The sequence below is a fragment of the Monomorium pharaonis genome, chromosome 5, assembly GCF_013373865.1.
Source record: "Monomorium pharaonis isolate MP-MQ-018 chromosome 5, ASM1337386v2, whole genome shotgun sequence".
Lineage (NCBI taxonomy): Eukaryota > Metazoa > Arthropoda > Insecta > Hymenoptera > Formicidae > Monomorium > Monomorium pharaonis.
Window position 1 is genome coordinate 16630995 of NC_050471.1, and position 12227 is coordinate 16643221.

General features: G+C 33.5%; 1 protein-coding gene across 7 annotated transcripts in view; it reads right to left on the minus strand.

Annotated features, from left to right (window-relative positions):
• Positions 1-12227, minus strand: part of LOC105833494 (DNA helicase MCM8) — a 209574-nt gene that overhangs the window by 186933 nt on the left and 10414 nt on the right. Inside the window, exon 3 of one of the 7 annotated variants that reach the window (XM_036287738.1) lies at positions 11672-11743. The exons of the other annotated variants lie outside the window; for them this stretch is intronic. The gene's annotated coding sequence lies outside the window, so the exon portion shown is untranslated. The remainder of the gene's footprint in view (positions 1-11671; positions 11744-12227) is intronic. 7 annotated transcript variants of the gene reach the window in all.

The window sequence follows — 12227 nt, forward strand, 5'->3', positions numbered from 1 at the left end:
GAGGGAGTAAGCAGTTGTGAGGTCGCACAATGGTCAGAGCGGTAGGATAAGAAGTAGAATATTTTGTAAGAGATGGTTGTTAAGAATCAGACTTGTATTGTTTTGGTTATTTAAAGATATTGAATATCTAGAGAATATTCGTATAGCGCGCGTCAACGCGTGGCTTGTAATGTAGGTGTTGCGGAGATTGCGGCTGCGCGCCGACGGGATCGGATAGCGACCGGGAAGAAAAGCGCGAGCGCCATGTGTATATGTGCGCATAAAGTTTTTGTCGCAAGATATGTTACAAAATAATGTTTGTGGAATAAATGCATTGTGCTATACTTACCAGATCTTATTCATTAACAATGGTTGTATATTTGATTGTAACTATCGATGTATGATGTATATTTTGAGAAGACTACAAACCCCGAGGGGACGCAGTAAATATCTATCTATCTATGTCTAATTTTCAACAAAAATTATTAAAATTTAGAAAATAAAATTATTGCATCGTTAAAAAGTATAATGATTCATATCTTCCGAATCATAATTAATTTTGATTTACTTCATGTGTTCCTAACTGCTTAAATATCAATAAGTACAGTTACGCTTTTTATAATAAAGTGTTAAAATTGTTTTTTAAATTAATATGCAAACATTTTTTGTAAACTTCATATAATTTTGTTCATTATTTCTACAAAATTGTTTTAATATTTCTTTCAAATAATCAGATATTTTAATTTAGAGCAAGTATAATTCAGGTAATTAACAATGAGTGAGACAGAAATGGGAAAAAGAAAAAAGAAAAAGAATTTTAATATGCGCGCGCGCGCGCGCGTGTGTGTGTGTGTGTGTGTGTGTGTGTGAATGCGAGTTTATAAATGCGTGTATGAGTGTAAGCGTGTGAATGTGTGAATGTGAGTGTAAATATGTAAGTGTGAGAATACGCACACACGCACGCACACACACAAAAAAGAAAAAGAGAGCTAGCTAATTATTCGGTTTAGCGGTGCCATGTTTTTAGTAAAATATTTATTTGTAATATTTGTACAAATAATTATTTGTAAAAGTAGATGTTTTAGTTCGTATAAACATCAATTTTCATAATTGGCGCATTTTCTTTCTAAAGGCTGCGTTCCGAAATTTACTGCCAGTACTGAAAATCTATAGTACACGTTACATAAACTATAGATTTTCAGTACTGACAATGAATTTCGGAACATAGCCATAATTACTTTTGTAAAAAAAATAGATTTTTTGTTCTTTTGGGGGAAAAATTGTTTTATTAAAATTTCATACATTTGTACTGCCAAATTAAAATTATTTTACAAAAATCGATTTTTGAGAGTCATGGTTACGTTAAAAGTAATGTTGCGTTTATTTCTTTAGTCGCGCCATATTCAATAACTGCCTTTTTTGCATATATTCTTGTATTAGAACATAAAAATACGGATTAATCTTAATGAAATAATACGCAACATATTACACAATATAAATAGATATATAACAAAAGTAACATATGTAGGCATGTGTATGGTATTGTGAGAATTAAAATAGTGCCGTGATGCGTAATATAAAAATAGAGATAATTTTATCTTTGCAGGCACAAATGTGTGTATATATCAAAATTTTTCATATCAAAAATAAAATTATGTTTAAAAAATTTAAGCAATAAAATTAAGTTTAAAAAATTATTTCTGAAGTGGCGTTTGCACAAAAATCAATAAATTCAATCAGTGTTAATCCTTTGCTTACACGCTATATTTTTTGCCCAATTTCTACACACATGGGTTACGCCACAAATTTCGTTGACTCATATCGCTAAATGTTTTTAATCAATTTTAACTGTTTTTTTAATCAAAAAAAAAAATCTCAGAATTGATGGTAATTGTTAAAATATCATAAGTAAAAAGAAAAAAATATTATTTGATAAAAAGTGAAAAAACAATAAAAAATGTTTGTAAAGTTAATTTTCAAACGCTTGTATATTTTTTTAAACGGATAAAGTAATTAAGTCGGATATCAATAAAAAGCTGAAGAATTATACTTTAAGAATCTATGATCACTTTTTCAATTGTATTCAAAAAATATATTTATTTGGTAATATAAATTTAGTAAAAAATAAATGTAGACTAAATACATGTAATAGTAAAAAAATGGTAATTTTATTTAAAAAATATAATTATAAAATTGTTTAGTACAAAATATATTTATTACAAAATATTTTATTACAAAATAATTTTTTTATTTGTAATGCTGTGATAAAGCGTCACGTCGCTCTCCTATATAGTTAATTTATACTTTTATATATAAATTGCAATATATTTAAGTACTGTATAGATAAATAATAACTAATTAACAAAAAAAACCACTTTTACTTACACTTCAAAAGGAGGTAAAAGATTATGGAAAGCGGTGCTCTCCTTCTGCGGTAAAGTAATGTCAAGAAGAAAGGTTAATGGGCGGGTACCGCGGCGAAGGCCGTGCCTTCGCCGCCAGCTGACGCATCAAAGAGCATAATAATGGGGCGAGAAGGGAATCTACCATCGGGTCAGGGAACAAGTTCTCCTAAATCCCCCCGCTTAGTCTCTGCTCTCTCCTCGGGTAAGGGGAGACAAAAAACAAAGAAAATTAAGAAGAGATCACAAATTGCTTCTCTTTTGCTCCCCATCGGAGAAAGACAGCGGGCGTCAGAGCACAACAGCGCCCCCCTCCCGCGAGAGGAGGGGAAGCGACAAGGAGAGGCGAGATTAGTTCTTCCCTCTCTGTTCTCCACGACCAAATTCTCCAATAAGGGGGAGCTCTCGACAAAAGATCTCACCCTTATGAACAAGCAGTGCTGAGAACGTAGAGGAACAAAATAACAATTTCCCCTCTGCGCCTATACCGGGAGGGGGGCGGGCACGAAATCAGATTGTTCCCCCCCCCCCCATAAGCAACTACCCCGGCGGGGGAGCTTCATGGCCTGCCCAAGCACAGAGGATAAATAGTAATCCCCTCCCGTTTAGTGGGGGCGGGGTCTTACAGATCCCTCTGTCATCCGCATCTGCCCCCCTTTCTTCCACCTAACTAGGCGCTCCCAGATAAGTCCCCCTTACCTTCCCCCAGGATAGAATTCATAGGGATCCGCCAAAGGAGGCTGCGGGTGTCCCAGCTTCGCTACAATGTAACAGCAACAAAAGCGGAGCTCCGCATATTAAAGCGAATCAAAAAACTAAGAGAAGCATCACCGCTTCCTCTCCCCGGTTTACAAGAAACAAAGTGCCAATACCATCAGGCGCATAGAGCTGAAGGCGTCCTGGAAATAATGACGAAGTCGATTCCCAGGACGCCTCCAACATAGCCTACAATAAACACCCAGGGTGTATTTAGTGGATATTCCGGGCACTGCACACGCAAGCTGGAGAGCTAGTTCCCCCCTGTACGGGTGGCGAGTCCTACATAACCGTCGCGACTAACTGCGAGGGTATGCGTAAGTCCCACCCCGAAAAAATACGATTTTTCAACAAGTACTAGACACAAATCTTAAAAAATGTTGCACATATAAGTCACTGAACATATGATAAAAAGAGTACATTTTAAAGCGTAAAAGTTTTTTATATTCTTTGAATCTACAAATTTTTTAAATAAACATTTTTAACATAATAATCAAAATATTTGATTAATCCCACTTTTAGACTTAGTTTTAGCTAAGTAAATAGTCAAAGATGATACTTGTGTCAACATTTACTGGTATTTTGAAACATCCTCTTAAATATCACAGCAACCATTACTCACGCAATGTCAGTTGGCCCAGGATATGTGATCAAAGCGGATGGTTCCAAGGCTTGGGGGTGTGCTACATATGTGAAATACGTAAATATTGCGAAATTTGATTTTTTTAATTTTTTTGTACAATATTAGATACTACAAATAGTGTACGTGTTTGTGTACAAAATAAAATTTCTTTACAATTTTGAGTCGTTATAAACTATCAAAGTAAAGCATGTTATTCGTAAATTGGACAAATTTATTTCTACAGGTTCTACGTGAAGGGGTACATGCTCGTGTTCAAAAACTTTAAAAACGTTTTTTTCGAAAAGTTGTTTTTGGTCACTAAAATCCTTTTCACATTCGCATCCACATGTATGGAATGTTTCGTACATGTGGATGTCTTAAAATTTTTAATATATAGTAACTTTTTCTATTTTTTTCAATAAAAAATAACGGGCTATAGCAAATCTGACAAGAGCTGGATGACATCAAAAAAATTTTGTGAATACATAGCAAATGTATTTCATAAATAGCTACTTGAAAAAAAAAACTTCCTGTAGTGCTATTTACTGATGAACATGTCTCACACATTACACAGCCTCTTTCACAATTTTGTTTTAAAAATGGTATAGAATTAATTGCATTATACCCTAACTCAATACATGTTATTCAGTCAATGGATCAATTTATGTTTGGACTACTTAAATGTGCATAGAAAAACAAAGTTAATCTATAGAGAGGAAACACAATTCTTAAGTGTATCTAAAGCTGATACAGACATTGTTTAAAAAAAAACCATTACAAAATTAATCCAGATACATCAAAACTGTTTTATGCAAATTAGGAATAAAAAGTGAACACATAATAATAAAAATACAACATTTTTTAACTTATAGTACAATTTCTGTCAGCTTGTAAACAAGGACAGAAAACAAAAATGTTGTAAACAAAAATAAAAAATCTCTAAACAGAAAGTCTATAAAGGAAGTAGAAAATATTGGACGTTGTACGCACCAGAATCAAAATGTAACTATTATTATTAAAAATATCATTTAATAATCAAAATCTGTTCTTCCTAATTTTCAAGTTTTATTTAGTCTTATTAAAATTAAAATTAAGAGAAATTGTTTCAAAGGAGGATGTTAAAAAAGGTCGATTTTCCGAGGACAAAAGGAACCTAAAATTTAAGTTCCTAGGATATCTATGAGTCGTATAAGAAGTGGAAATGACAGTCTTTTTTCTGGAGACCTGTGGAAAGTGTCGAAAATCTGTCAAATTGATTGAAAATTGCGTCTATCCGGAGACAAGTCGAGTCTGTGGTATGGAACAATTTTCAGTCAAACCAGCTTCTGGTTAAATACTTATCCAATAGTTTTTGAGATCGCTAATAATGTTTCAATATCAAGATGCCGAAATTCAAAATGGCAGATTCAATATGGCGTGGCAAAATATCAAATATCGTCACGAATACCACACTCAGACGAACCCAGAGACACGAGGACGTAGTGGTTGTTGTTTCCATTTTTTTAACCTTTGTTAAAATTTTTTTCATTGTTTTTTATTTTTTTGTTTTTATAATGATTATAAAACATTAATTATTATAAGATACGAGACGAGATAAAATTAATAAGCTAAACTATTTTCTTATATCTTCTCAAATAAACGTTCTAATTCATTTTTATCTTTTTTTAATTAATTATTTATTTCACGCATTAAATACGTATAAATAATTTATTTACCTATGCGGCATGTGCATATGCTCTTTGTTATTATAATTTAATCTGATTATTACATTTATTGCAAGAAATATGTACGTTTATTTTTTTGCATAATTTAGTATAATTTTTGCATTTATGTTATTATTAAATTAACCTTAACCTACAATTAAATATTAGTAATATAACATTAGTTTTTTAAATATAAATGTTCGTTAATAGTACTAAATTATGCAAAAAAAAAATAAAAAGCGTAGATTCCTTGCAATAAAAGTAATAAAAAATTAAGTTATAATAACAAACAGCATATGCACACGCTGCATAGGTAAATAAATTATTTATACGTATTTAACGCGTGAAATAAATAATTAAAAAAGATAAAAATTAATTAGAACATTTATTTGAGAAGATATAAGAAAATAGTTCAGCTCATTAATCTTGTCTCGTCGAGATAGCCGTTCATCTTTCTAGGACGCTTAGTTCCCGAGATATTAACGATTGAAGTAATTTGAACGCGCCAGATTAATTTTGTACGCGCTCGCCTGGCCACGCGCTAGCAGACAACGTGCGCGCGCGCGCGCGCGCCTTCGGCTGCCGCTCTCGAGTGATAATGCTTTTGTTAACATCCTTACTGGTTAATCTTCATGAATCGCTTCGAACTTTTGGGAAAGGCTACTTTAACTATTTGATAAGACGCTGTCATAATTTCAGCTCTTAATATTCATAACTGCAGCAACAGTGATTTTTCAAAGAAAAAAATTATCTCGGCTTCTGAGTAATTTAGGACAATGTTCTTTTTTTTTAATTTAAAGAAAAATCGCACCTTTTAATGCATTTTACCCCATTTTGATAGCGTTAACATTTTAAAAATCATTTTATTGTTAATTAGGCATATTTTTTACACGTTTATTTGAGGCACTTAATTGCATTGCACACAATGCTAATTAATTATTAAATATTTATTCGTTATTTAAATAGGAATCGTTTTTTAAATAAGAATCAACATCTTTATTTTTAATTAACGGTAAAGTACGAATAGCACAGCATCTGCTCTCTCGGAACCCTTACTTCTCCCACTTTTTGCAAGGCTGTTCTTTGTTCACGACTAGATGCGAAAGAATGGGGATCGACCAGGATCGACTTACAATAAACTCGACTTGTAAACTCCGACTAACGTGTTAAAGATACAGCGTAAAATGTAAGTGATAAAATAACTGAATATTATTTGTACATATTATTTTTGCATTTAACAATAAAACGTTTTCCATTTTTGTACCAAATTTTAATTTATTATAAATATTCGCATTTTCAAACAAGTGGCAATTAAAAATAAAGATGTTAATTTTTATTTCAAAAATAACAAATAAATATTTAATAATTAATTAGCGTTTCAATTTGATAAATGTTAAGATATAGGATTTTAAAAAAACTCCATTAACTTATTTAAAAAAAATTGGGGCTAGAGCAAGAATCGAACCAGCAACTTCGCGCTTACTAAACTAGAGCTCTGTGCGCTCGGCTACGAGCGGCTCTGACGATAGGTCAAAATTTTCTGTACTTAAAAATATCGGAAATCTTTAAAATCGATTTTCTCGAGTATTTTCAAGAAGCGCATCGTACTGCTTTGGGAAATTGATGTCCGGGTACTGATCTTTGAATCCTATAAGTATGAAAAAAATCGATGACCCATGACCCGTAAAGTCCCCTTGTTAGTGACGTTCGTCACAAACTGATGTCGGATACCTATCTCTGCGGTCTCTGAACGAGTACATGTATATACGAGAGTATTTTATTAACGTTATCTTATGTCAACACGGTTTTATCTTGCCTTGTATTTTATAAATCCAAAAACTTTATAACAATATTTCAAATATAAATACCACCGATTTCTAAAATGCTGCGGTATTTACTATAATTTTTTAAATGGTTTTAGTAGTGGTAACTTTTTCACCGAGACACTTTACAGATTACATAATTGTTATTAAGCTACGAAAAATTTTTAACAAAAGTAGTATTCTGTAATTTTTTTCATTAAACGTATAAGCGTGCTTTCGGGGCTGTCCAGCGTATTTATACAAAAAAACACTCTTACAGAGATTGCCCCTATTCTTTACTCTTGTAGGTCAAGCGTCAAACAAACATAAAAGACAACAAATATGCGCGCGTTTCACCATATTTTCGTCCTGATAGATAAGGAGAAAAGGGATCGAGAATCGATAATAAAATACTATTGCACATGCGAGAGTGATTCACGCACAGTAGGCTGTTGTAGCCATATAATGACTGTAATTTGGTACCTCGGATATGGTCAATATCATGATTTAAAAGTGCCAAATCCAAAAATATGCAATATATGTATAACGATCTCCAAGCAGAGATAAAATGGAATGTGAGTAAAAGTCAAGACTTTATCGTGAGAAGCAAGGGGACTTACGCTAATCAAGCACCCCGAGATGTGAGAGGCGAGGGAACTCACGCTAATCAAGCACCCCAACAGACAGAGGCAAAAAAACGATCATCTTAAATTTTTCTGAAAATGTCTTTTTGACCTCTACATAATCTTGTAAATTATTCCTTAAAGGTCCATTTGAAGTTACGAGTAATTAGACCGCATAGGCAGATATCCGACATCAGTTAAAAAACATTTTATTAAATTTTGCAAATTGATCTCTAAATGACCTTCACAATTTTGACTTAAACCTCTGCCTACACAACTTATTTTTCTCCCGATTCCTACACACAGGAGTTACGCTAACCCCAAAATTTCTTTGACTTATATCTCCAAATGTATTTAATCAATTTTAACTTTTTTTTTTAATCGAAAGAAAAAATCTCAGAATTATGATGGTCTTGGCTGAAAAGTCGAAGATATTAAAAAAAAAGATTTTTTGAAAAAAATAAAAAACAAAAAATTTTGTAAAAATTTGCCTTTTTTCAAACGTCCGTATTTATTAAAAAAAAAAAACAAATAAAGTAATTAAAATTATGATTAATGAAAAGGGGAAGAGTTGTACTTTAAGAATCTATTCAGTTTTTTTATTCTGTTCAAAAAATATATTTATTTTGTAATGTAAATTTATAGTAAAAAATTAATGCAGTTCAAACACAATAGTAAAAAAAATAGTATTTATTTAAAAAATATGGTAATACTTAAGGAAAGCTCACTGTTCACCGAATTTGTTAAAACTTAACAATATTATGTGTTTTTGTGCGTAGAACATGAATCTGGCAAAAAAAGCGTTGTTCTGCGCCGCAAGATGTGATATTAATCGTTAAACTTCACTATTTAACAAAATTATGAAACCTGTTATACCGACGAAATGTAATGACTTGAGCATGCGCAGACACACACACACGCACACACACACACACACACACACACACACACACACACACACACACACACACGGGGAGATGCAAAAAAGGATCCGCGAGGGCGGGGGAGGGGATCCGCCCCTCTCCCTGCGCTCCCGCCCCCTAATTTTTCATAACCTAACCCAAACATTTTAAAGTAGCTATTTGGTTAATGCAAAAACATTGAAAACGAACAGCGTGGAAAGTCGCAAACCTATGTGGTACTGTACAAGCGTGGACGTCGTTTACTTTACGTAAGCACTGATATCATATATCGTATTTATAAAACGTTAAATAAACGACGTCTACGCTTGTACAGTACCACATAGGTTTGCAACTTTCCACGCTGTTCATTTCCAATGTTTTCGCATTAACCAAATAGCAACTTTGAAATGTTTGGGTTAGGTTAGAAAAAATTACGGGAAGTAAGTGCAGGGCTCCGGCCCTCCCCCGCCCACGCGTTTTCTGCACAACCCTTTGTGAATTCCAACGTGAATTTTTTGTTTTATTTAAACTCAAAATCAGAAACATTGCAAGACATGTGTCAAGGCCCCCCTTGCACCCCCCCTCCTTCTGTGTGTGTGTGTGTGTGTGTGTGTGTGTGTCTGCGCATGTCAAGTCATTACATTTCGTCGGTATGACAGATTTCCTATCAAATAGTAAACTTTAACGATTAATATTTCGTTTCACGGGGCAGAGCGACGCCTTTTTCTGCCAGATTCGTGTTCTTGACGCACAAAAACACAATATTGTTAAGTTTTAAATTCGGTGAATAGTGAGCTCTCCTCAAGTATTATTAAATATAATTATTAATACACAAAAATATAATTATTAATATAAAAAAGATTTATTACAAGAATTTATTTGTTATAGAAAAAAATTTTAATTTGTAATGCTACAATTGCAGTATTTTTGCAAAGTGATCGCGACATTGGTAATATATATAAGTACTGTATGCGTAAATAATACTCAATAAACAAAAAAATAACTTTTACTTACTCTTTAAATTTGGAACTTTTCCACTTTTTGTTACGTTTCCTACACACGGGGTAACTGTAACCCCAACACACACTTTCGATACTCCTACTTCTGTTGTTTTCAGGACACTGACAACGCCCAAAGAGAAATAAGTAGAGCACAATTCCCCCCCCCCCTCCTCCCAATCCCAGCGGCCCCCTGCTAAATACTTTTAAGTAGCGGGTATTTCAAAATCGACTGGGGTTACTGTAACCCCCCATGTGTAGGCAGAGAGTTAAATCAATTTAAGATGACGATGAATTAGTCTCCTACCACATGAACAATTTCCATCAGAAACATTTTTTGGTATTAGAAATAACGTTAAACTATGTTGAACGTATAAAATGCCGTAACCTTTATTCGTAAATAATATCAACTTTAAGGAGATGCTAAACTGCTCGTCAAATTTGATCGAGGTCGATAATGTAGAGTCATTTGTGCACGTCATTAACAAAATTTTGTATATATTTCTTTTATAGATTTAGAAATCCTTTTCCAGAATTAAAGTTTATGTATTAATATCAGCTTATGAATTGAATTTCATACCAAGAATAAAAAAAATTTTTTCAGATTGCTTTTTTGAGACACGAAATGTTTACCAATGTGTATCTTTTTTATTAAGACGCCTACGTTCAATCTGAAAGCATAGTATTGTTCCTTAATGTTCATTTGTGTGCGGATCTGACTTGATTTATACGTACAAGGTGCACAACTTTTATATCAAACACATTTTGTTACGAGTCCACGCCGGACGCCGGCAATTAAAATTTTTTTTTTTTTATATAAAATCGTTACGTCCGCACACTGTTATCGTCTATACTTTAATTGTGGAGAAGGACTTTTAATTCTGTAAATGCAATAAAAAGTTCGACATTGGAACAAATTGTATAATTCTGTCGGTAAAACAGACGACTTTAGGATCCCCTTAACCCTTCACATCTAAGCAATAAATGCTCAATTCAAAATTGTTAAGCGATGAATGTTTGATGATATACAATCATTTACCACCAAAATCGTATCAAAACTTGATGTTCACGAAACGGGCGATTTTCGCGGTCGTTCTTTAATTAAGACTATACAGTAAACAAATGAGATACTACAGCAGTTAAATTAATTAAAAATAAGCAAGGTTATGGTAAAGTGCACAGTACCTGACTCCTTTACTTTGGATGACCTCCTTTTAGACACGTAACGATTGAACACGGTTCGATTGGACACCGCATTATTGGACACCGCACGATTGGACAAGCGATCGACACGCGACAGTAATGACGGTGGTTACACTAAGTTATAACTGAATTTGTTCATATTAGAATAAAGTTATCCTTTGTCGTCGTACCTTCGATTAATCCGACGGCACCAAAATTTATTTATTATTTTGCCGGTCGGAGAATGGAAGCAAATGAATATAGGCAGTTGTTAAAATAAGCTTGCTTTATTTTTCTACTCCAAAGAGTGTCGTCCGCTCAGATCTATATTTCTTTTCACCACGAATATATAATAATCACGAATATATGATAACCGGATCGCACTTTCGACGGGTAAGTTAATTTCGACTAGGCGCGTGGTCTCACGTCGATGGTTATTCAGACAATGCTGCTGATTATCGTTCGGAACACTTGCAGTACTCAAAACGTAAGACGTGGGAACACCGAACGACCAATCAGCGGCCGCCATCCAGGTGTTTGTTCGGATTCCGAATGTTAGATATTTATATTTTCGTCCAAAGAATTGCACGCAAGGCCGAAACTCTCGCTTCGTACGCACAACAATGTATAAACGAGAAGGCTTGATTCTTCGCAACCATCTCGGCCAGAGTTATGTTAAATTTATAATATAATATATCGTACTTTCCCGAACATCCTTATACTCCACTCGCGCTATCGTTCTCTCGCCAATGAACCTACATCATTTTATCATCCCTATAACGATAAATATATTTTATAGAACAATAATTACATATTATATAAAAAATAATAAATCAGAGAATATTATATTGTTACGCGCGCGGAAATGAAGAAACACTCTTTTAACTCAAAAACGAACAGTTTATTTTCCAAAAAACAGAGACGTCAGTTCAAGCGCGAGACCAAGATTCAACACGTTGTTTCTTCGCGTTGTCAAGCTAATGACAGTTGACAACGCTCTCCACGGAAATCAATATATTGATCGGTCAGAACAGCTGACCAATCAAACGGGCAGAGGCGTAACAATATTATAAAAAAAATAAATCAATCAGAGAAGTTGTGGATACAATAATAATTGGTATTATATAGGTTCTATAGTCTATAGGCAACATTATAGAACAAAAGTTATTTTGACCAAGGTAAGTGTAACGTACAATAGTATTTAGTAATACGATTGTACAAACAATGCTCAGCTAGTATATATTTAAACAGGTAATTT